General features: G+C 40.5%; 1 long non-coding RNA gene across 4 annotated transcripts in view; it reads left to right on the forward strand.

Moving 5' to 3' along the window:
• Positions 1-14,798, forward strand: part of LOC131216872 (uncharacterized) — a 76,672-nt gene extending 61,874 nt beyond the window's left edge. For 2 of the 4 annotated variants that reach the window (XR_009157076.1, XR_009157078.1), the window contains 5 exons: positions 2,870-2,941; positions 13,532-13,641; positions 14,035-14,133; positions 14,261-14,369; positions 14,773-14,798. This is a non-coding gene — a long non-coding RNA (uncharacterized LOC131216872). Of the gene's footprint in view, positions 1-2,869; positions 2,946-13,531; positions 13,642-14,034; positions 14,134-14,260; positions 14,370-14,772 lie in introns of all 4 variants that reach the window. The other 2 variants (XR_009157077.1, XR_009157075.1) reach the window with 2 other exon arrangements.
• Positions 14,799-24,588: the final 9,790 nt, after the last annotated feature.

Raw genomic sequence — 24,588 nt, forward strand, 5'->3', positions numbered from 1 at the left:
AACTTAACTTTGAAGAGAGCTTAGAAAATATATTACTTTTGAAACTAAGAAATCCAATGGTTTGTTGGTTACTTCACATCATAATGATGTTTTTTTTTTTTTTGGCCAATTAACTTGAAGGATGTCTAGTTCTAATAGTAAGGGTGCTTTTTTGAACTCCTTTGAAAGTTATTCTCTTTAAGAAAGGGCTTATTGGTAGTGACATTAAGTGTGTTGCAGAAAGTTGTTTATCCTATCAGCTGAAGACTCTCAAAATCTTGACGTTTCATCACTATTCCTCGCTAATGGCATGCTAAATTCATCCTACAACTTGTATCACTTCTTAATTGCTTCTATATAGTTAGGGTACTTTTTTGAACTCCTCACTAATGGTCTGTTAAAATCTCATCAAGAAATATTTTTGATTTCAAGGTCAAATCATGACGGTGACCAATCTAACTTTGATGGTGTCATCTTGCTTCATAAACTATATGTGCACATGGTGGCAGTCCTGCTCTTGTTAAGCAATTGTTCATTTTTTTTAATTAAGGTCGTTTTCTCTTTCGTTTAAAATATTTTTTTTTTCATGCGCGCTCATGCTTTTGATGTTTGTGAAAACAACTAACATCCTACAACCTGTGTCATTGAGAAATTGTTTCTATTTCGTTTATGCATGTGTATCGTTTTGTTTGTTTCACCCAAATATTGAGAAGAACGAGTGTCGTTGGAGCCTTTGATTCTTATGTGGTGTTTTGAAATATTGGACTTTACATAGAGCTTAACTTTCAAGAGAGCTTAGAAAATATTTTACTTTTGAAACTATGGAATCCAATAGTTCACGTGTATTGTTTTGTTTGTTTGACCCAAATATCGAGAAGAACTAGTGTCGTTGGAGCCTTTGATTCTTATGTGGTGTTTTCAAATACTGGACTTTACATAGAGCTTAACTGTCAAGAGAGCTTAGAAAATATTTTACTTTTGAAACTATGAAATCCAATAGTTTGTTGCTTTTCTCACATCATAATGTTGTTTTTTTTTTTTTTTTTGTTTTGTCTGGCCAATTAACATGAGGGATGTCTAGTTCTAATAGTAAGGGTACTTCTCTGAACTCCTTTGAAATCTATTCCCTTTGTAAAGTTGAGGATTTGAAAGTAAGACCATGACCAATCTAACTTTGATACTGTCACCTTGTTGTATAAACTTTTTATACAAATGGTGGCACTCTTCTTATGCAGTAGCTTGTTTCTTGAATTAGGGTAATTTTCTTTTTTCAGTTAAATTATTTTTTCCCGGGCCCTTTTGTGCTCATAATGCCTGTGAAACTAGCATCACAACTACGATCACCCATCCATGATCATATGGCATCTTCAACAATTGCTCCTACTATAACTCATCCCTAAGCAATTGATCTCTGTATTGTCTTTGCTTGTCTGAGACAAATTAAGAGAAGAAATAACACTATTGGAGCCTTGAACATTTCTAGAGTGTTTTCAAATGCTATAGTTTACATAGAGCATTACTCTCAAGATAGCTTAAAGAGTATCTTACTTTTGAAACTATGGAACTCCAATGGAGTTTTGGTTATTTCACATCGTAATGTTGTTATTTTTATTATTCAATTAAGCATAAGGATGTCTAGTTCCAAAAGGTTACTTTTTCTATACTCCTTTGGAAGTTTCTCTATTAGAAGTCCGTAAGCAAAAGGCATTCCATTCATTTTGTTTGTGAATATTTATCCTAAGTGTTGAGAGAGTATCTTTACTTTTGAAACTATGGAACTCGAATGGAGTTTTGGTTATTTCACATCGTAAATGTTGTTATTTTTATTATTCAATTAACCATAAGGATGTCTAGTTCCAAAAGGTTGCTTTTTTTGTACTCCTTTGGAAGTTTCTCTATTAGAAGTCCTTAAGCAAAAGACATTCCATTCATTTTTGTTCGTGTATCTTTATCCTATCAAGCGTTGAGAGTAATCTACGAAAGAATTGTTGTATTTGAAACTCCACTAACAAATACCCCATTTGTGGGATATGGTTAAGTAGGCATGAAAATATTAAAATGCATACCTTGGAATAGAGACCACTTGTGTTGGACTTGCATACACATTTCAGGCTTTGTGGTATGATGGTGCTTCCTTTATCATAGCGATTGACCTAGTTAGAATATCTTTAAACATCAGAAGAAGGTTTTATCATATATGGTCCAATCTTCCATTTCCCAACCCTCTAAAAAAACTTGATTTGGGAGATCCTTTAATAGAAAAAGTTTGATCATTGATATAGATTGTTTGGGCGATCCTTTAATAGAAATTTTCTACCTAGGGACGACACTCCTGCTATTGCTATTAAGTAATTGCTCCCATTTCTTTCTTTCTAGACATTTAGGCTTCCTACTGTTTGAAAATAGTTACTTGTCTATGCTCCCTTCTATCTCTTGCTTGTGTTATTAGGAGCATGACTATGATCCCAGTACAAGATTTGGAGAATTCCTTCATTTATTGGGCTTGTTTTGCTAATTAAAAAGTATTTTGACACTCATTTGATGGCGTCAAAGTGTTTCAGCTTAAATACCATATGTTGCGTCCTAAGCCTTTGTTAAATGTCTTGGGAGATTGCACGGTTGATTCTTTTGTGTGGTAAGAATCATGTGAATTTGCATATTACAGGACGTGTATCATTTGTTTTAATGGCATATGATAACTATCCATTGTGATAGAAAGAAATTGAGTAAGAAATACTAGTTATACATGCAAGGTTTGTGATTTAATGGATGAATAATGTATAAAACATTGTGCTATTATGGATATGGGTGTCTCCCTTACAATGCTAAGTTTTATATATTTACCATTATATGCCATCTCTTCATATGCATTCTTTTATTTTTGCACTAGTATTTGTGATTGCTGGAAAGGCCTCTTGATCTAACTTGTAAACATGGTGTCATCGACCAAGGGACTTCAACTGTAAGTGAATGCACTCATGGATTTTATATATATATTTTTTTTAAAATTTTTCATTTTTAATGCTTGGGTTTGAACTTCAAAGCCAATGCTCTTTGCTAGTAGCTTCATTATGTCAATTATGTTTTACAATGTTTACTTTTGAGGTTTGTAGAAATTTCTTACCATCACTTATGAAGACTTGTCATTCATATCCTCGTGTTCAATAGTTTCTATTTATTTGTTACTATGAATAATTAGACTTCGTTAAAGAAAAGGAATCACTTTAGAGAGTATGAAGAAACCTGCAACCAATAGAGGGCAATATGCCCCTTCTTGGCAAGCAAAAAGTCTATGCCATCTAGATGTTATTTACCAAGCATGTTGTCTCTTTAGTTCATAAAGATAACCCCAAATAAAATGTTTCTAGTTCTCTCCACAAAAGCTAAATGAAGTATGTAAAAAAGTAGCAACATGTTTTCAAAACATCCCTGAGGCAAGATAAGTTTGTTGGAATGAGCATAAGGCAAGAGCAAAGAGCGATGGCTTCTACTTATGCAAATGAAACACATCAACTAGATTGGAGATAGTGGTTATGGCTACATGATTTTATCATTCCCTCAAATTGGGACCCGAGGTTTGCAAAGCCCATGTGTGTCTTACTGTTAGGATATTCTAACAGGTACCCTAGGAGATACCTAAACTTGATTGGATTTGGTTCTGGGTTTTCAAAACTAGACTTAAACTTGGAAAGAACCCATTTGGGTTAGCTAGGCCTAGGTACGAGTGTTAGGCCCGTATCCTATCCCGTACCGTTCTGTAGGCTTCCGCGGTCCTCTCGATCGAATTCCGGTAACCCGCCACCTGTAATCGACGGTTGCGCATGACCCTAAGTCGTATCCCGTATTCTTGAGTCAGCTCGACCCAAGACGGTACCAGTGCGACTGCACCATTACCGTGGTTCTGATGCCACGTCTCGTGCACCGAGGCGATACCCGGGCCAGGAGGTGTGGGCTCGCGTTCAGTTCGAGAAAATGCCGCGCAATTGCAAAATCTAAGAGAACATCACATCAATCCCATCAATCCCATCAATCAAGTACACATCATGTCAAGTACAAACAACCCACAAAAGTCAACTCTCTCTCTCTCTCTTACACACCCTTACATGTCAAGTACACATCACTCACTCCCCATCACTCCATCACTCACTCACCCATCCCTCTCTCTCCTTACAACCCTCTCTCATCTCTCTCTCCCTCATTCTCCAAGCAACCGTCCATGGCTTCCATGGGAGAGAAGCTTGTGTGGCCCACCTTTTTACCATCTAATCCCACCCTTCATGATCAATCTCAACCATTGAAATTCTTTCCTTGGAGCTCTAACATGCATTGGCGGAAGAAGGAAGAGGAGATCCAAAGTTAGGTGATTTAATTTTATGATTTGAGGGCCCACATATGGTGGGACCCATTTTGATGTATGCTTTGTATAGGGAGGGCCCATAGTGGTGGGGTCCCTCCCCTTCACTGATTTCTCTCTTTTTTCTCTATTTTTTTCTCTCTCCCTCTTCTCTTTTTCCTTGTGTAATGGTCCACCTTGATGGATGGTGTTGAATAAGGGATCCACCAGACGTGTGTGTTGGATCCACACCGTCCAGCACCCTGGGACGGTGCTGGACCCACATGATGCATGTAAATCCACACCGTCCAACAGCTTATGGACGGTGCTGGACCCATAGTGACGTATATCCATGTCATCCATTGCATGGACGTGGGGCCCATGTATGTGTTATATCCAGACCTTCCAGCATCTGGACATGGCCCCACCCTGATTGATGTACCTAATCTGCACCGTCCAGATGTACTGGACGGTGGCAGCCACCTTGATTTGTGTATGATATCACACCATCCACTGCTTAGACTGTGGAGATCCACCTTGAAGTATTTATTCTATATCCATTCCATCTAGCTGTAGACCCCACTTGCTACTTGCTGCTGTGTGAGATCCAACCATCGACCAGCAGCTGTAGCTGCTATAAGATGTCAGTTCTGTGGGCCCTAGTCACAAGGTATATGTTATATTCCACTGCCCATTTATTGCTGGTGGGTCCCACACGTGTGGACCCACTTGGCATGTGTGTCTTTCATCCACATCGTCCATATCATGGTGGACCTCACCATGATGAACATGTGGATCCTCACTGTCCATGGCTTGGATGGTGGGCCACATCGATGTATGTGTTTCATCCAGCGTCAATCTATGTGGATGCTGGTTGCTATTTAATAATAATAATAATAATATATAATAATATAATATACATATTATGTATACCCAATATATATATGGGATGGTGGGCACCACGTGGGACCTACCCACGGTGTCAGCAGCTGGGCTGCTGTACGTGGGAATAAATCCACACCATCCACTGCTATGGAATCCATCATGATGTATGTTTGTATATGCACTGTCCAGTTGCTGGATGGTGCTGTGTAGGCCCCACCTTAGCATCCATGCCACCCACCTGGTGGGCCTCCACCATAATATAAGTGTGTTATCACTACCGTCCATCTGAGCCGTGGACCATACCATGATACATGTGTTTTATCTCCCTGGATGGTGGGTTGCATAGTGACGTTTGTGCTTTATCAGACCGTCTAGGTTGTAGGCTCCAGTTGATGTGCACATCCACACCATCTAATGTGGTAGATTCAAATCTCTGGTGAGCCATGTGCGTGAACCCATCCATGATGCATATGTTGTATCCATACCATCCATAGTCTGGACAGTGGACACCCACCCGCTGTGCACACCGTCTAGATTAGTGAGACCCACATGATGTTTGCACATATCATCCATCCGAACGTGGGATGGTGGAACACCACCGTGATGTACGTGTTTCTCCCGCACCATCCAGTGATGCCGTGGACCCGCCTTGATGTATTTACTGTATTCACACCTAGCGAACTTGGACGATGGGCCACACCTTAATGTATTTATTGTATCCACATCGTCCATCCCTAGATGTGGGGCCCACCTTGGTGATGTATCTACCGCACCGTCTAGGATGGGACGGTGGGCCTGCCATGATGTATGTGTTTCACTCTTTACTATCCATCTGTTTGATAGGTGGGAACCACCTTGATGGATGTGTTTCATTCCATGCCGTCCATGGGACGTAGACCCCACACTCAATGTGTTTATGGTCCATCCATGAGGCCCACCTTTGATGTGTTTATGGCCCATCTGTGAGGCCCACCTTGGATGTGTTTATGACCCATCCATGAGGCCCACTTTTATGTGTTTATGGCCCATCCGTGAGGCCCACCTTGGATGTGTTTATGGCCCATCCATGAGGCCCACCTTTGATGTGTTTATGGCCCATCCATGAGGCCCACCTTGACGTACTTGTGGCCCATCTGTGAGGCCCACCTTGATGTATTTGTGACCCACCCACGAGGCCCACTTGTTGTATATTTGAACCCATGGTATTAGGCCCATTGATGCAGCCCCCCTGATGTGTATGAGGCCCATTAGTGCGGCCCATATCATGTGGCCCGCTGTGCTATATTCATAACCTTTGGTGAGGCCTATGATGATGTATATTAGGCCCTTGTGCGAGGTCGTGGGCCCACTATGTGTTTGGTTCTATGTGGACTACTCCTTGGAAGCAATGTTGGTTAAATGTCCACATTGATGGGCGATGATAGTTTAATGTCCACATTGTGACCTTCCCTTAGGCCTTGTTCGACCGATTATCGAGGCAGATTCTGATTGTCGATAATAATTTCGATTGTTAAGGCCGTTTCGTTTATCGAGGCCAATTTCGATTATCGAGGCCAATTATTGAGGTCGATTCTGATTGTTGAGGACGATTGCCGATTTTAATTGTCATGGCTGATTGCCAATTCTAATTTTCATGGCCGATTACCGATTCCGATTATCATGGCCGATTGCCAATTTCAATTTTCATGGCCGATTTCGATTGTCGGGGCCAATTGCCGATTCTGATTTTCATAGCCGATTGCCGATTGCCGATTTTCATGGCCGATTGTTGATTTTGATTTTCATGGCCGATTGACGATTCTGATTGTCATGGCCGATTGCCGATTTCGATTTTCATGGCCGATTGCTGATTCTGATTTTCATGACCAATTGTCGATTCCGATTGTCGTGATCGATGGCCAATCCGATTGTCGATGGCTGATTTTGATTACTATCCAGGATGATTTCGATTATTGAGGCCGATTCCGATTATTATCAAGGCCAACTCCGATTGTCGATGCCGGATATCGAGGCTGATTGCTGAGGTCCATTGTAATGTATATGCAGCCCATATTTGAGGCCCATTCTGATGAGCATTCGGCCTTGGCTTGATACATTTGAGGCCTATGTGATGAGGCCCATTGTGTTGCATTTGAGGGCTAGGCGATGGAGCCCGTTGTGTTGTATATTAGGCTCATGTGAGAGGCCCATCGTGATGTATATTAAACTCTTGAGTGAGGCCCATGGTGTGTATATTAGGCCCTTGTGTGAGGCCATGGGTCCACTATATGTTAGGCTCTATGCGAGCCATTCCTTAGAGGCAATGTTGGTTAAATGTCCACATTGTCGAGGCCGATTGACAATGTCAGTTATTGATACCGATTATGAGTATGTGACAATATAGCATCATGATACATGCCCATATGCATCATCTGCATGTTTGTTATGAGATGTGGTTGACTATTGCATATATCATTGGGCAAGCTGTTATCAGACTCCCTGATAGGCGGAGATTGTCTCACATGAGCGCACAGTATACGCAAGATTGATGTATAACTAGATTGTATGACTCATGCATATGAAATTATGTGTTGTGACTACTGTATGCCCTACTGATATCAGGGCCATAGCCTTCACAGGCATATCGTGGATAGCTAGATGGGATACCGAAAATATTTGATTCTAGCATACGGGCATCATAGATATCCCTGGGTGAAAATTCCTAAACCTCCGTAGTCAAGAGATGCCCCAACGTCGAGACCGAGTAGATGCATGAGCGCCCGAGTGCCGAATACTAGGAGGCCGTGTCTCTCACTGCATCATGGTCGGTTGGGAGGGGGTGTGGCCTTACCTGCCTGAGGGTAGGGGGCATAGCTAGGCTGAGTTTGACTAGCTCATGAATGGGTCCGCTATCGACTTGCCGGGTAGATATTGGCTGACTTCTGGCCAGGCCAATAGTGAGGTCTCTTCCACTTGCATGGTCATGTGTCAGTGGGCGATGATTTGCATGTAGAGTGTACTGGACCCCTGTGATGATCCCAGAGATGAACTGTACTGATATGTGGACTTATTGAGTAGGAGTTGCATACCATTCATTCGTTCATTTACTATCCACTCAGGTTGGTGGTGCGTAATTATGTTTTACATATACCTTTGCAATGGCCAGGATTTCGGTTGGGGTGCACGACTAACCTGAGATCAGGAGTTTACTACATTGAGTCTGACTATCCAAATTTAGGTATGGGACTGGTTTAGATAGAAGTCCCTTGTGGTAAATCCCATTTCTTGCGATACTACGTACTATCATCCCGACTTCACTCCAGCATGGTCATTCCATTCGCACCGCATACTTCATTACATCCCCGGCATATGACGTTTTGGGTTACTGTGTTTTTGCATTTATATGGTCTAGATACGGCTGACGGTATTCATGAACTCATCAGGAATTGTATATTGCATTGCATCCTCGGCATCTGATATTTGGCTCTTTATGACTCCTCATATGCATAGCTGATCTGTATTACGTACTCTGATATTGTTTGATTCATGATCTTACCAGTGTTTTCGATATTGTATGATTATGACATTATATTGAATACTTGACACTTATCTTATGCATACACTTACACCACCCTTAAGCTTTCTATATGCTTATGCACGATAGATGTGTGCAGGTGACGTTAGGTTGCAGCAACGTTGAGCTTGGAGCATGCAGCGGTCTTATGGAGCTTTGATTTTAATATATGTATTTCCATTTCAGCATTGTATTCAAATGTTTATATTAGTGGATATGTGATGATGATGTTACCTTTGTGATTTGGGTAAACTTGTGGTTATGCTTATTATGAGATAAATGTATGTTGAAAAATCCTCCTTGTAAGATCACAGGATAAGAATCTGGCGTATGAGTACTGGGAGCCGAGAATGGGGTACTACGGGGGCTATCAGCACCAGATTCGACGATCGGGATTCCTGTGAGTCCGATCTCTAGGTTTGGGGCATGACAACAGGGGTACTAGGAAACACGAACTCAACTCGTTAACAACCCTTTCAACAAAGTTCTCTAAGAGTTATGTGAAGTCCACTCATGTATAAGGCATGATGTCTATAAGGGATTGGATGTACAGACTAGTCGAATATGTATGTTGTCCATCAAATAGGTAAGTTGATGGGACCATTAAGTACTAGTGGAATAAAGTTATCGTTCAAATATGTAAGTTGATGGGCTCATTAAGTAGGTCATGGTTGCATGCTGAGGGATAATTTTATAAAGATGCTCACCAAGTAGTCCAGTAGGCATTGGGACCTCTCCAAAAGAACCATGTTGCCAAGATCTTGCACTCATTGATGAGTTGGAACAATTTTGTTGCCATGAGAGACAACGACCCTGAGATAAGAATAGACCCATTAAGAAAACTAAAAAAATGCAAAATGTATATAACAAAAAACAACATAACAGAATAGTAGTAACAGAAACATAGTAGCCACCTATATATACCCGCCTGTAGATGTTGCCCTTCTTAAAGAGTGGTGAAACTGGAAGCAATTTCTAAAACTATGAAAGAAGTAAAGTGAAAGTCATAGCAATCAAAAGGTGGTATATGCAGAACATTTAGCCTAACTAATTAATAATCTATGCGGGCGGGTAGGGTTTTAACAGTCAAAACATCAATTTGTTTTATTGTTTTTGATATTTTGAAATAGGTTTAAACATTCTTGGGCCCTTCAGATTAGTAAAGTGAGACAACAATAGTCATCTAGTAAAATAGGGAGTGCAAATGGTTGGGTTAGGTTGGGTCAAGGGGTGCCCTGTACCCGACCCATTTAAGAATACAGCTGTTGTTTTAGACCTAGACACAAAAAATTCGGGTTTGGTCTAAGTTATGTTAAAATCGAAAGCAGCTGACCCAATAATTTAATGAATTAATACTGGCCCCCGACCCAAATTTGACCTGTTTATCAAACGAGTCACACTAGGGCTCGTAGGGTTGTCAATGGGTATCCAAAGCTAGGGGTACTCGATGAATCCAACCCACGAATATGACTTGATTTTAACAAGATTAAGGCCAATAAATTGGACCCTTTTAAAATTCAGGTTATGTTACCATAAAACAAGACAGTTATGAGAAGAACATCCTAAACAAGTTGCTTGAGATACGTGACAATGCCATATGGCTTAAGAGATGTTTTTTTTCCTAAATATTAAATGTGTTTGGTTCCTACAGTTCCATACTTGGTTAATTGTGTTGGATCTCATGAGTTCCCGAGTCCTTTTAGGTTCCGGTCTAGTTCTTGAAGACTTAGACCCGTAAGTGATTATAAATATGGAATTTGATAGTTGATTTTGCCTCTTTCTATTTCTCTCAATCTTGTTATAGGTCCAAGTAGTTGCATAGGATTGACTTATGTCTCACTGATTGGGTTCTGGTTGGTATTCACTCTAATCTCGATTTCCCCACCCAAATCATCTTTTTTTCCCAATCAACTTCCAAGTACTCTTAGGAATATAATCCCCAAAAAATTTGGGAAAAATGAATTTTTAACATTTGTTTCTGTTATTCTTTCATAAAGGGCATTGTTCTCTCAGTATTGTTGATATATATATATATATATATATATATATATATATATATATATATATAGAGAGAGAGAGAGAGAGAGAGAGAGAGAGAGAGAGAGAGAGAGAGTGCATGCATTTCGGTTAAGGCTTGTGCATGGGTGCATCATTCTGGATTGGGAACTGGGATGTGAGAATCCCATTGTAGAGCAACATGTTAAACAACTCTAAAGATAAATTTCATGCTCACAAATTTAGGTAGATCTTGAAGGTGCACAGATTCAACTTTCGAGCTCACTATATATCAAGTGTACATATTTGTTAACATCGTATCTATTTGCTTCATTTTTATTTTCACCTGATAATCTTTTGGCTTCATCTACAATTTCTGTCTTTTTTTAGGTTCTTGTCATACTAAACTAATTTATTTTGATATTCTTGCCTACATTTCGGTTTAATAATGTTGAAGAACAACCCAACATACCTTGTCCAAAGAGGCATATTCCAATTACTAAAATAGAACAATGTAAAGAGGTGCAATGATTTGGAAGCTTATGTGGTATTTTACTATCTCACTCATATTTTTGTCATCCTAGTTGTAAATGTACTTGGGGCAAGTAGCATCATATCATGTTGTGGCTTTCTTTTCACTGGAACTTGTAATTTAGTACTTATAACTTTAGAAATTTTAGGGGAGAACTTCAAGAATAGAGATTTTTCTTTTGGGTTCCTTAACTATTATTCTCCTCATTTCTAGAGTTCCCATAATCTACGGTCTATATAGATGACCTGGATCCTAGATTGGACTGTTAACAATTCAAGTTCTTGATGTATTTATGGATCCTAGATTTCTCTATGTAAAAATTCCATATTGTAAAACAACATTCCTAGCTAATTATCTTATTTCGGTTTCTGGAGCATTCATCTATGTGAAAGTGTTTGCAATTTCATATAGCATATCAAATCTTGTCATTTCTCAAATTAGTTCTAAAAATCCAGTTTCTCTCATTTAAGTATGCTTAGTTTGAAAATGACGCTGTTTGTTGAAAGATGTAACTCTTCTTTCACATTTGTTTTGGCACAGGTCCTCGATGCCTTCCATGTGCTCTTACGTTACTCATCTGCACAAAGATTGGACTGCTCTAACCACCCATTTATGGCAAGTTTCGCCAGTTGAATGTGGATGGATGTTTGTATTTTTAGTTAATTGTACCTTTTAAGGCCACTGACCAGATGGCCACCCATTTGGATTGCCTTGCATTTTGGGTTTGGGCAGTCCACCTGGTGACCACAAAGCAATTGTCCTGATCATTGTACACATGTACCACATGTATAAGAAATGCTTTTCACTTTGCACCCGATGAAACTCAATGGTGTCTATCTTTGTTGCATTCTACCTTTGTCTAATTTTATTTTTGTTGATGTTTTTATTGTGGGTTTTGCCTCTTGTTGGGTTGGTAATGATGAGATGGGCTTATGGTTTTACATTGTGGAAACCATTGTTGCTAAGTTACAGTTCGAAAATCAGATTAGTTGAGCAGTCCTAGCCCCTGTTTCATTGATGCTTGTTTGTTAAAACCATTGGAATTCATGGTTCTTTAAGTTTCCTACATTGTCTAAATATTACTTTAGCATTAAAATGTTATTTTTCTATCGTTAGGAATTTATCTTACCTTTAGCATTATGTTATTTCTCTAACTGTTGGATTTGTTTTGAAAATTTCCTATAGGGAATTGTTTTCACAGTCAGAATTGTCTAATTAACACTCTTCATTTTCTTGAAAATTTTCTCAACAAGTCCTACTGACTCTACCTGTAATCTGACATAAGCTATTATGTAAAAACTTATAAATTAGATCATATCAGTAGTTATCATATCAATCCTTTGAGATTCCATTAGCATGAATGATTTTGCATTGTGCAGCTTGCTTCTTTCTGCATACTGAGCAAAAATTTATTGTGTGAAGAGATAGGGCCTTCTAATTCTAACTGGTCATGATGCTTGTGTATAGGTCCGCACCGTGAGAGTAGAGAAGCACCTGAATGAGATAATGAATAGGTTGAATAAGACAAAAGTCGAAAGGAAGCCTGAGTTGAAAGGTATGATGGTTTATCCTAGATTTCATGTCCGAAGATCATATAAAGATTGTCTCTTGATTCTTGACCTTCTAGTTGATGATGCTTGCATTTCTGAGTCCATCCTGAAAATTTTAGTCTATTATGTTTTGAAGGGTGTAAACCTTTTTGTTGTCTTTCTTTCATAGTTATGTCAGGGAAGGCTGTAAATTGCTAAACAGACTTGTTTACTTCTGAAATATTTCATGTGGTATTTCCTTCGACCATTCCATTTCTAAAGTTCACTAGGACTGAATAGACCTCTTCTAAGTTCTCAACTTATGGCTTCTGCAAGCTTCCTGGAATATGTCCTGTACTCTATATGGTGTTATAAGCCACTCATATTATGTGCTGTTTATGCAGCTGAGTGGGAAGCAGTGAATGTAAATCCCTCTCCATCTCTGCTTATTTGCTGTTTTCCTTTTGCATCTTTGAGTTTTCTATTCAAATTCTAGATTTCCTGCAGTACAAGGATATCGATGAGGAATTCCACAAAGGGTGATGGAGAATACCCATCGATATCTAGGTATTTTCTTTCTACATGCAGTTCTTGTCAATTTTGGTTTCAAAGAAAGTTTCATGCCCTTGGAAACTTGTTGATTGTAAATAACACCTTCGGAAATGTGATTTTAGTGAAGATCTTATCGAAAAGTTCTAAGTCTGAGGAACCTTATATTGCTACAGCTGAGGTTTTGGCAAGATCAGCGGCATGGCTTGGAAGAGGCCTTTCTTGTGTTTGTGCTCAAAGAGGAGAGAATGATGCCCGTTCATAGTTTGAACTAACCCCTTTGCAGGTAATTTCATATTTTTATGCAACTATTTATTGGAAATAATATTAGCAATGAATAATTAATTGCTAATTTTAACATTGTAAATAACAGTCGATGAATTTATTGATCATGTAGTTTTATTGTCGGAGAGATTCTTTTATGTTTGTTTCCATGCACCTTAGAGTACTTGAGCTTGTTTACCAGGAGCTTGATCTTATCATGTGATGCGGCTTTCTGCTTCATATTACCCTGGAACAGATGGCCTACTTCCTTAACATCTTTTGTTTCCTTCAATCATGGAAGTGATAAGATTTGAATTCAGTAGTAGTTGAAAATAAATTCTATCCCTTTACGTTGTAACCTTAAAATTTTTTATGTTTCTAATTCTTTTGTTTTGTCTTCCAATTTTGCTTGTAGAGGCCACAACTGGTGAAGGGGAATATGCAGCTTTTTTCTGTGGATCAGCAGCATAGTTAGGCTCTTGAAGCACATGTTGCATCATTTGCTTCACTAAAGGTGTGGGCCTTTCCTTCATTTTGTTTATCATCTTGCATACCAACATATCCTGCCCATAAATTGTTCAGTTTGCTGTTGTTTGACTTGGTTTGATACTTTTTTTTTATGATCATCATGGCTTAAACAGGTTGTTGGAAATGAAAACCCTTCCATTCTTATTGCCTTTGCCTCAAAGACCACCAATGCAGGACAAATTACATCAAAGTTACATGTGATTGAACTTGGTGCTCAGCAAGGTTTGCTCCTTGTATTGATCACATCTATATATTTTATGCCATTGGCTTTCTCTTTTAAAACTACAAATGGCACAGATGGTTTTCTATTATATGTTATTGATATTGGTTATCTTTTGCCTTTTAATGCTCATGTGTCTTTTAAAACTACAAATGGCACAGATGGTTTTCTATTCTATGTTATTGATATTGTATATCTTTTTCCTTTTAATGCTCTGTGTTAAGGGTAGCCATCAATTTTATTAATGGAGGCAAATAAATGCAATTGTGTTGGCATCTAGATAATTGCTGTTAACTATACAGCTTGGAGTATACATTTCAAATCTTATGCATTCTTTAATTTGTTTGGACATAGCCTTCTAGTCATTGATGTTTTGTGTACTAATCCTTTTGAATTCTTTACCAGGTAAACCTGGTTTCACAAAGATGAAAGTACCCTGGTTTTTCAATTAGCGTGAATGTTGAGTCACGAAGACAGAGAAGCTTCATAGGAAGATCAATCAACCGTCAGCCTCAACCGGATGTGTGCTCAAACTTGCCACAGGTAAATCTAGGCCTCACATCCCATGTCCCAAAACACCAGGTACTTAAAACCCTTAAAAATTGATTAGAATACCATAGGGTTTTTGAGTTAGAAAACTTTTTAAAATATCAAAAAATCTCTAAGTTTTCTACCTCTGTCGATTTATCGATAGACTTATCGATATAATCGAGAAGTACTGTCGAGGTCCTCGTTGATCAATTGATACCATCGAAATGAGGACAAAAGATGTCCAGCAACCACATATTCATCTGGACGGAATTATCGATGTATCGATACCCCTATCGATATCATCGATATTTGAAACTCGAGTCTATCAAAGTTGACTCGATAAAATCGACAGTAGAGTGTATGTGTCCTTGTTTTTCATCAGAAAATCATATAGACCTTTGATATATCGAAACACTCCTCGATATCCTCGAAATTCAAAAACCAATGATATCGGAAGGCTTTCGATGATATCGGTCTCGGGCAGCAATAATTTTCAGGTGGTTTTTATCTAGGATCGAGGGTCACTCGATAGAATCGATATTCAAATATCGATGATATCGAGGCTGGATCGATGGTATCGAGAAAGGACATAAACTGTCCAGCAAGCTCACTAATAAAATCTTTGGATTTATCGATGCATCGACATGACCTTCGATATCATCGACATTCAAATTCCGATGTTATCGAGTGTACCTCGATCATATCCTTGACCTGAAAATTTTCAAAATCTTTGTCTCTCTCATTTTCAAATGTCTAGGAATCGAACCTCGTGTCGATGAAATCGGGGTTCGAAATCCAATGACATCGACGCATGTTTCGATTCCATCAACCAACTGGTAAAAGGTTTCAAAAGCATATGACATTTGAGTTCGTGTCATCGAGCTGCCGTCGATGCAATCGAGAGTATATGCTTGATGATATCGACCCTGTTCAATGATATCGAACTCTGTCATAAATGTGACCGTTTTATATCCGTTGGAACTTTTTGCCTATATATAGAGAGCTTGTCTTTTGTTGTTGGTAGAGAAAGAAGAGAGTGTTTTTGAGTGTTTAACCTTAGATCATATACCCAAAGCCCTTTCTCTCAGGGAAGTACATCCTCCAATCCACCCTCATCGTTGATATTCAATAGAGTGGATTGGGGAATGAACTTCCGCATTCAAGGATCCTCCAGCTACCACCTTACTGGCAAATCATTAAGCTGAGATGTCTTGAATGCATAGATGATTGGAATCTCTCTATCTCCTTAATAGGAGAATATTTGACAGTAGGATTCCATCATAACCTTGACCCAACCCATGGTCATGCATTCGTATATATTTTGAGTTGTGGTTTAAGGAAGCAGAAGACTCTTCATCAACAAAGGAGGAGATCTTTGTCAATGAACTAAAAAGGACTCATCTGCTTATCTGTAAGTTATCAAAATCCAGAGTACCCTTGTCATCATTCCTTTGTAGGATTGGGTCTAAGGTGTTTTTCACCCCTTGCAAGTTCTCTAGGAGGCCTCCGGCAGGAGTGTACGTGGTGGGTGCATTGTGTTGACCCTTGCTCTGTGGAGAGCATAAACAGTTAGGGTCTTATGGAAGATCCTTAGCCAGTGTGCCTAAAAGTGGGTGTGTTGTGTTGACCCTTGCTCGTGAGAGCATAAACAGTTAGCCTAGGTGTAGGTTGTTGTAACGACCTGAAAATCGGGGGTCGAGCGGGAGCCCAACTCCTAAGTTCCAACACATCACTTATGCAACATAGAAAATGATGATTAAATGTTGTCTATATTAGTGCCTTAAACATGAGTGGGATTATACCAAACAACATATCATACTTTAGAGATCGTTAAATTTCGCAAGCGAAAGACTGTGATAGTTATATAAAATGTATAAACTGTTGTAAGTCTCCAAAGTGTGAACATGTTACCAGGCTAAATATATACATGTATACTCCCTAAATGGACAAAATAAATATAAATGGGTGCTCTAAAATGTAAAACGACAAGTGTAATGGCATCTAGACAGCATCCCTGCAACCCCGTCAATCAGAACACGGTTTACATAGACCCACCTGATAGCTGCATATAAGAGAACTCCTCATCATCGTAGAAGTCCGACTCGGCTTTGTAAGCATCGCCATCATCTGCAACTACAACAGAGTCTGGTTTATGTTCAAACATCGTCCCAGAACATGGGAGTGAGTGATCAACTCAGTGGAGCTATAAAGCAAAGGTTAACATGTTATCAATTCAGTAAGCAGTAATGATAAAGCAAAACAACAATCATGTCCTAAGTACTCTTGTTAATGCAAGTATAAAATGCCCTCACCTTCACTCCCTCTTGCGACAACATCTCACGATCGTGACATATAACACTCCCGCTGTGCTCAACTCCAACGCCAAAGGCACATGCAATGCGGTGCATGTGCGTGATTAACTAAGTTCTTAATTAAGCATATTCATACAGTAGGATTGGGAAGCTAAGGCACCTCCCTTTATATCATTTACCCAAACAATGATCTATCTAAGGTCGTCAATCCTAGTTAATCACATACGATAGTAGTTCTAGGTCACTATAGAGAGGCTCGTCACCATCGGCGCAGGCCTAATTTATACTCTAGGTTATTACGGAAAGGCTCGTCACCTTAACGTAGTTCTAGTATATACTCAAGGTCACTACGGGCTTATCACCTGATCGCAGGCTGACAACTCGAATACAGTGTCTCATACCACCGTATTCGGCTCACAAGTTTGAGTTGCTCATTGGACACTACGGGGAGGCTCGTCACCCCAGCGTAGGCCAACAGCTCGACCACGGTGTCCCATACCACCATGCCCGGCTCATGAGTCTTAGCGGATCGAGGTACCAAGGTTAAACGAGCTTTTCATTAGTGAGTTTGGTACCTTAGATTCAAACAGTAGCGTCCATACATGGTGAACATACATTGGGCCAATCGAGTTACTTGATAAGCTCGACTAGTACGAGCATACGTAGACTTACAGTTTGGCCACTGACCGTGAACCATTACCGATTGCCTGGACTACATTGTAGCCCCAATCACACTTCAAGCAATGGCATTCACATGTGATAGTCAAAGACAGCATGTGACAACTAATTTCAGTATCCATCTCGTTTAAGCATTTCAACAAATACGTAGTACACATGTTAACATACACAGGCATTCCATACATAGATCACATAGTAGCAAGATAGATTACATAAAAGAAACTGTAACTATAGATAAGGGGATTTAGAATCTTATCTCAACACCCTCATCAAATACATTACATCAAGCATTTTCTCACTCAAGCATTTTATCAAACACTTAGACTATACATATTATATACATATAATAAGTTAGTTAAAAAAACACATATAGTAGCGAATCCTTTCACAAAGGAGTTGCCACATGTAAGACCCATATCCTAGCCCGTACTGTTCCATCAAATCCCGCGATCCTTCCCGTTGAATTTCGGCAAGCTGCGACCGATAATCAATGTTTGCGCGTGACCCTAAGTCGAATCCTGTAGATTCGAGTCAGCTTAATCTGAGACTTGTACCATTGCGACTGTACTGTCGCCGTGGTTCTAATGCCTCGACTCATGCACCGATCCGTTACCCTAGTCGAGAGATGTGGGTCGGCGTTTATTTCAAAGAAACGCCGCGCGGTTGCAATCCCAAGAGAATCTTTACATCATGTCCCATCAATCAATCACTCAAATCAATCAATCAATCAACCCATGCTTTCTTTCTCCACAACTCAAGCAACCACCAAGTCAACTCTCTCTCACCCTCTCTCTTACACACCCATACATGTCAAGTACAACATCACCTCACCCATCACTCTCTCTCCTTACATCCCATCTCTCTCTCTCTCTCTCTCTCTCTCTCTCTTTTCTCTACACAATTTCCAAGCAACCAAAGAGAGTAAAAAAATGTGGACGTCCATGGTCTTTCATGAGAGAAAAGAGTGTTGTGTGGCCCACTTTCCTATTTCAAATCCTTCATCCTAACCCTTAATTCCTCATCATCCACCATCAAAGTGGAGCACAAGGAGGTCGGCTTTCCAATGGACCAAGAAGATCGAACGGTGGGTGCTTCTATAGGCTAGTTTTCATTTTTTTATGATGGGCCAAGTGAGGCCTACTGATCGATGGTATGGATCTCACTTTGGACCCTAAGATATGGCCGATGGCCCACCTTGATTATCAATATCCTTCCATGATGGGGCCATTCTCCATGGACCCCATCATAATGTTTACTTTCTAGCTTGAAAAGGGATCATCTAGACCTTCCATTTCCGTGGAGAAAGGATCTCCACCGTTGATTTTGATCGGTGGGCCCATATGGAATGGGACCCACTCGACGTATGTTGTAAATCATACAAGGGAGGGCCCATAGTGGCGGGGTCCCTCCATCACTCGATCTCTTTCTTTTTTTTCTCTCTCTCTCCATCTCTTTTTTTTGTGATAGATAGCCGTGTGGCCCACTCGGATGGATCTTACCTTGATGTGTGTATTATCCACACCATCTAACCATTGGTAGCCCACCCTAATAGCATGTCTGTGGGTGGGGCCCACCTTAAATATATGTGCGACCTAACCGTCCAGCGTCCAGGGATGCTAGACGTTGCCACAAACTGAAGAGTGAACTTACAGTGTTGTGTACTGACAAGCACACAAAAGTGTCAGTTTGATTTTTTTAAAAAAAACTTTGTGTGGACCACTCCTACAGGCCTCACCTTGATGTATCAATCCAATCCACGCCGCCCATTCCATTTTCCATGTCATTTTAGGCGTTGAGCCGAAAAATGAAGTCAATCCAACTATTTGGCGGGCCATAGCTTAGAAAACAGTGGTTTCACTGTTAAAATGCACTTTGATCTTTATACACCTCCAAAACATATTGAATATTGAGCTTGTTGGGTCTATCTTGAGACATGGAATGCAATGAATGGGTTAGATTCACCTGATGTGGGTCCCACATACAAAAAACTCCAAAATTTTCATTTTTTCAAAGAAAAGACAAAAAAAAAAGGCAGCGTCTGCTGCTGCGTTTGGCGGGCGGGTAGGGACCCACGGTCCCAGCTGTGGGCCCCACAATGATGTATCTTTCTCATCCACACCGTTCATTCAGTGGGCCCTTTCCTGAAGTGGGCCCCCTCCAAAAATCAGCTTTATTTGGGACTCAGATGGCCCACATCATAGGAAATAGTGGTGATTGAATAGTTACCATTGAACCCTTTTTAGGTGCTACGGAAGTTTTGAATTAATATGAAATTTATTTTTCCTATTCATCAGGGTTTATGCGACCTTATCAACAGATTGGATGGAAAATAAATGTTATGATGGCCCCACGTGGGACTCAAAATGATGTATATATTTTATTTGCACCGTCCACGGTATTGGACGGTGAACACCACATGTATGTGTTTTATCAATGTCGTCCAGGCAGTCGCTGGATGGCCAGTAGGCCCCACCATGTCTGTGTTATATCCAACCGTCCTTCTATCTGGTGGGCCACAATGTGGACCCTACCATGAGGTATGTGACCCACCATGATGCATGTGTTGCATCCAAGCCGTCCAACCATTTGAAGGATCATTTTAAAGCTTCAGTTCAAAAATGAGACAGACCCTATATCAAGTGGACCACACAGCAAAAGTAGTGAGGATTGAGTTCCTGCCAATGCAATTCTTTTGTTGTCGCAAAAGTTTGGATCATTAGGAAATTTGTTTCCTCTTAATCCAGGTCTATGTGACCTTATGACCAGATTGGGTAGAAAATAAATGTTATGGTGGGCCTTGGGAATTTTAATGGTGGAAAATCACTATCTCCACTTATCTTTAGGTATGGCCCATTTGATATGCATGGGGCCCAATTAGCATGGCCCATTTGATATACATAAGGCCCATGTAATTAGGCCCATTGTGATGTATTAGGCCCCATGGGTTGAGGCCCATGGTGATGTATTTGGAGTCCATGGGTTGAGGCCCATTGTGATGTATTAAGGCCCATGGGATATGGCCCATTGTAATGTACATAAGACCCATTGGTGTGGCCCATTCGATATGCATATGGCCCATGTGGTGAGGCCCATTCGATATGCATATGGCCCATGTGGTGAGGCCCACATTGATGTACTTGTGGCCGTCTGTTTAGGCTCACCTTGATATATATAAGGCCCATTTGAGGAGGCCCATCTTGGTGTAGTTATGGCCCATCCATTTAGGCCCACCTTGATATACATGAGGCCCATGCTGTGAGGCCCATTTGATGTATTGGAGGCCCATGGGTCGAGGCCCAATGGGATGTACATAAGGCCCATTGAATATGATTCCACCATGGTCTATGTAATGACATTTAGGGCGGGTCATGCCTTGGGAGCAATGTTGGTTTGACATCCACATTGTAAGAATAATGTTGGTTATATGTCCGCATTATGACTCTCTCTAGGGCCCATTAATAGGCCCATACTTGTTGTGTGGAGGCCGTTTAGGCCCATCTGCATTGTAAGGATAGCTCATTACTTTATAACCTGCTTAGTATAATTTCATGACTCATGCCATGCACATCATATGTATGCTTGATATGAGTAGTGACTGATCATTGCAAACGCCATTGGGTAGACTATTTAAGGGACTCCTTATGAGATAGTGCCCACATTCTTGCACCGTACGCGCTGGATTACTGCATGACTGGATAGTGTAACTCATGCATCTCGCATATATGTGACTTGATCATTGTACGCCCTAGCGACATCAGGGTCGTGGCCTCCATAGGCACATCGTGGATAACTAGATGGGACACCAAAAATACTTGGTTCTAGCACTGTGGGCACTTAGGATGTCCTTGGGTGAAAATCTCAGAATCCTCCGAGACCAGGAGATGCTCCAATGTCTAGACCGAGTGGAATATAAGCGCCGGTGCCTATACCATGAGGTCGTGTCTCTCACTGTGTCGTGGTCGGTTGGAAGGGGGTGTGACCTTATCCTCCCAAGTGAGGGGGCTGTAGGCTAGGCTTAGTATGATCAGCTCGTAAATGGGTCCGTTATCGACGAGCCGAGTAGGTATTGGCAGACTACTGGCTAGGCGGATAGTGAGGTCTCTTCCACTCGCAGGGCTGTGTAGCTAGGGAGGAGGCAGTCGGTGTGAAGTGTAATAGCCCCGGTGATTTTCCCAGAGAACAACCGCACTGATATGTGGACTTACTGAGCAGGAATTGCATATCCATTCATTTATTCATTCATTATCCACTCGGGCTGGTGGTGCGTAACTATTTGTCACGTGTACCTTCACATGGCCAGGATTTCGGTTGGTCGCGCGACTAACCTAAGATCAGGAGTTCACCACATTGAGTCAGACTATCCAAATTTAGGTATAGGACTGGTTTGGATAGAAGTCCTTTGTGGTGGACCCCGTAGCAGGTGGATAGTGAGGTCTCTTCCACTCACTGGGCTGTGCGGCTAGGGAGGAGCCTATACTTAGCATTTTTGGTTACTATGTTTTTGCACTTATATAGCCTAGATAAGGTTGATGGTATTCATGGCTCGTTAGGATTTGCATATTGCATTGCATCCTCAGCATTTTTTATTATATTTTTATATTTGGCATCGCATGGCCTTGGTATGACTGATAACATTCATGCCTTGCATCACATAGCTTTGGCACAGTTGATAGCATTCATGGACTTACTGCATTTTTTGCATTACTCTGATATTGTATGATTCATGATCTTGTCAGTATTTCCACTTATTCCGATGGTGTATGATTTATGGGTTTTATTATATACTTGGCACTTACCTTACACACACTTTCACTACCCTCTAAGCTTTCTATAAGCTTATGCACGATAGATGCATGTAGGTGGTGTTAGGTTGTAGTAGCGTTGAGCTTGGAGCATGCAGCGGTCTTCTGGAGTTTTGATTTTCGACAAATGTATTTCCCTCTCAGCATTGTATTCAAATATTTATATTAGTGGATATGTGATGATGATATTGTTTTGTGACTTGGTTATTCTCGTGGCTATGCTCCATTATAAAGAAAAAAATTTCATACTGAAAATCCTCCTTGTAGGATCCCAGGATCGGAATCTGGCATGTGAGTGCCGGGATCCGAGAATGGGGCACTACGGAGGCTGTCGCCGCCGGATTCGGTGATCGGGAATTTTGTGAGCCCATTTTCCGAGTTTGGGGCGTGACACCATGTGTCCCATGATCATGCATTAGCAATTAATATTTATGGGAAGCACAAATCATAATTTCATATTCATTCAAACATTATATCGAATACTTGGAATGCATTAAAATCAACATAGTTTACATACTTATGTAATATACGAGAAACATCGAATCTAAGCATATATGATAGCAAACAAGTCAGTCATAAATCATTAACTGACATTGAAGGCCTTGAAAACTATAACCTAAACATCTATAGTCCGCACCTTTGGTCGATAAACGAGTATCGAACTCAGTTTGTATGCCAAGTCTTTGTCTACGGCACGACGACCACCTATATCATAAAATAGGTTAGCTATTTCATCACTTACAATATTTAAAACCCTAAAACAAATTAGGGTTAGGTTTTCTTACCTAAGAACGGAATCAGAATCGCCGGAATAGCGATATAGAAGTGGTAGTTAAGCACATGGAGTGACGGGGTTGAATCCCAGGAACAAACGCCAACTCTCTCTCTCACTTTCTCTCTCTTTCCTTCTCTTTTCTCTCTTCTCTCTCTTAGGGTTTTTCAAATTCGTATGAAATGAGAGAGAGAGGGTTTAAGGCCTTAAACTGATGGGAATGGCCCCAAGGCCATGGTATACTTGGGTTATAGCCAAATAATGGCCGTTTCGATCCAACGGAGCTATTCTGGAGGCCCCTTTTCTACATACGGTCGGACTTAAGCTTCCTGACATTGGATGTAGGTCAGGCTAAGTTTTCAGTCTGATCGAATTTGTGGATCGACTGTGGCAGACTAGTTTCAGTTCAACGGTCATCGTCGCTCGATCAGGGCCACAAGTACATGGACCCATGCTGGGAAATTTCCCTGATCCGAGGATGTATTTGGGTCAGATTCTGATGATCTGAAAGCTTAAATTTGGCCTGCAAGCGAGCGGCCCAATTCACTTAAATCTGAGTTCATTTCCCAAAAGTATTCGCGTTTCTCACACACTTCGCTCTAAGCTCAAGTTGTGTGCTTTTGGATATTATCTGGATTTGATTTCTGAGATGGTTGTTAAGTCCAATAAGGTGGTCCTAACCGTATGGTTTCACAGTAATTGGACTTTCGATGCGTGGTCCAGGTCCGATACGGAGTTTCGGTGTGCTCTCGAGAGCAACCAGGTTTAGAGATTGATCCTAGATTTCGGGGTAACGTAGCGTTAATGATTCTACAAGTTTTGGGCCTTGCAGTTCATATTTAAAGTGGTTCAAGCTAATTTCACAACTAATCTAGTTTAACACTTAGTTAATTTTGTCTAATTTCTAAAGGATTTGGTCCTGAGTGATTTCTGCCTAAGGTGGTACTCGGGTCTTTGTACGAACTTTTTCGAGATGTTACAATTTACCCCCCTTGAAGAAAAATTTCATCCTCGAAATTAGTACCTTTTTGTACTCCTCGAGAATCTGAGGGTAGTTCTTGCAACCTCGGCTTCTGTTTCCCAAGTAGCCTCTTCCACAGTATGGTGCGTCCAAAATACCTTCACT

Source organism: Magnolia sinica, chromosome 10 (assembly GCF_029962835.1).
Source record: "Magnolia sinica isolate HGM2019 chromosome 10, MsV1, whole genome shotgun sequence".
NCBI classification, from domain to species: domain Eukaryota; kingdom Viridiplantae; phylum Streptophyta; class Magnoliopsida; order Magnoliales; family Magnoliaceae; genus Magnolia; species Magnolia sinica.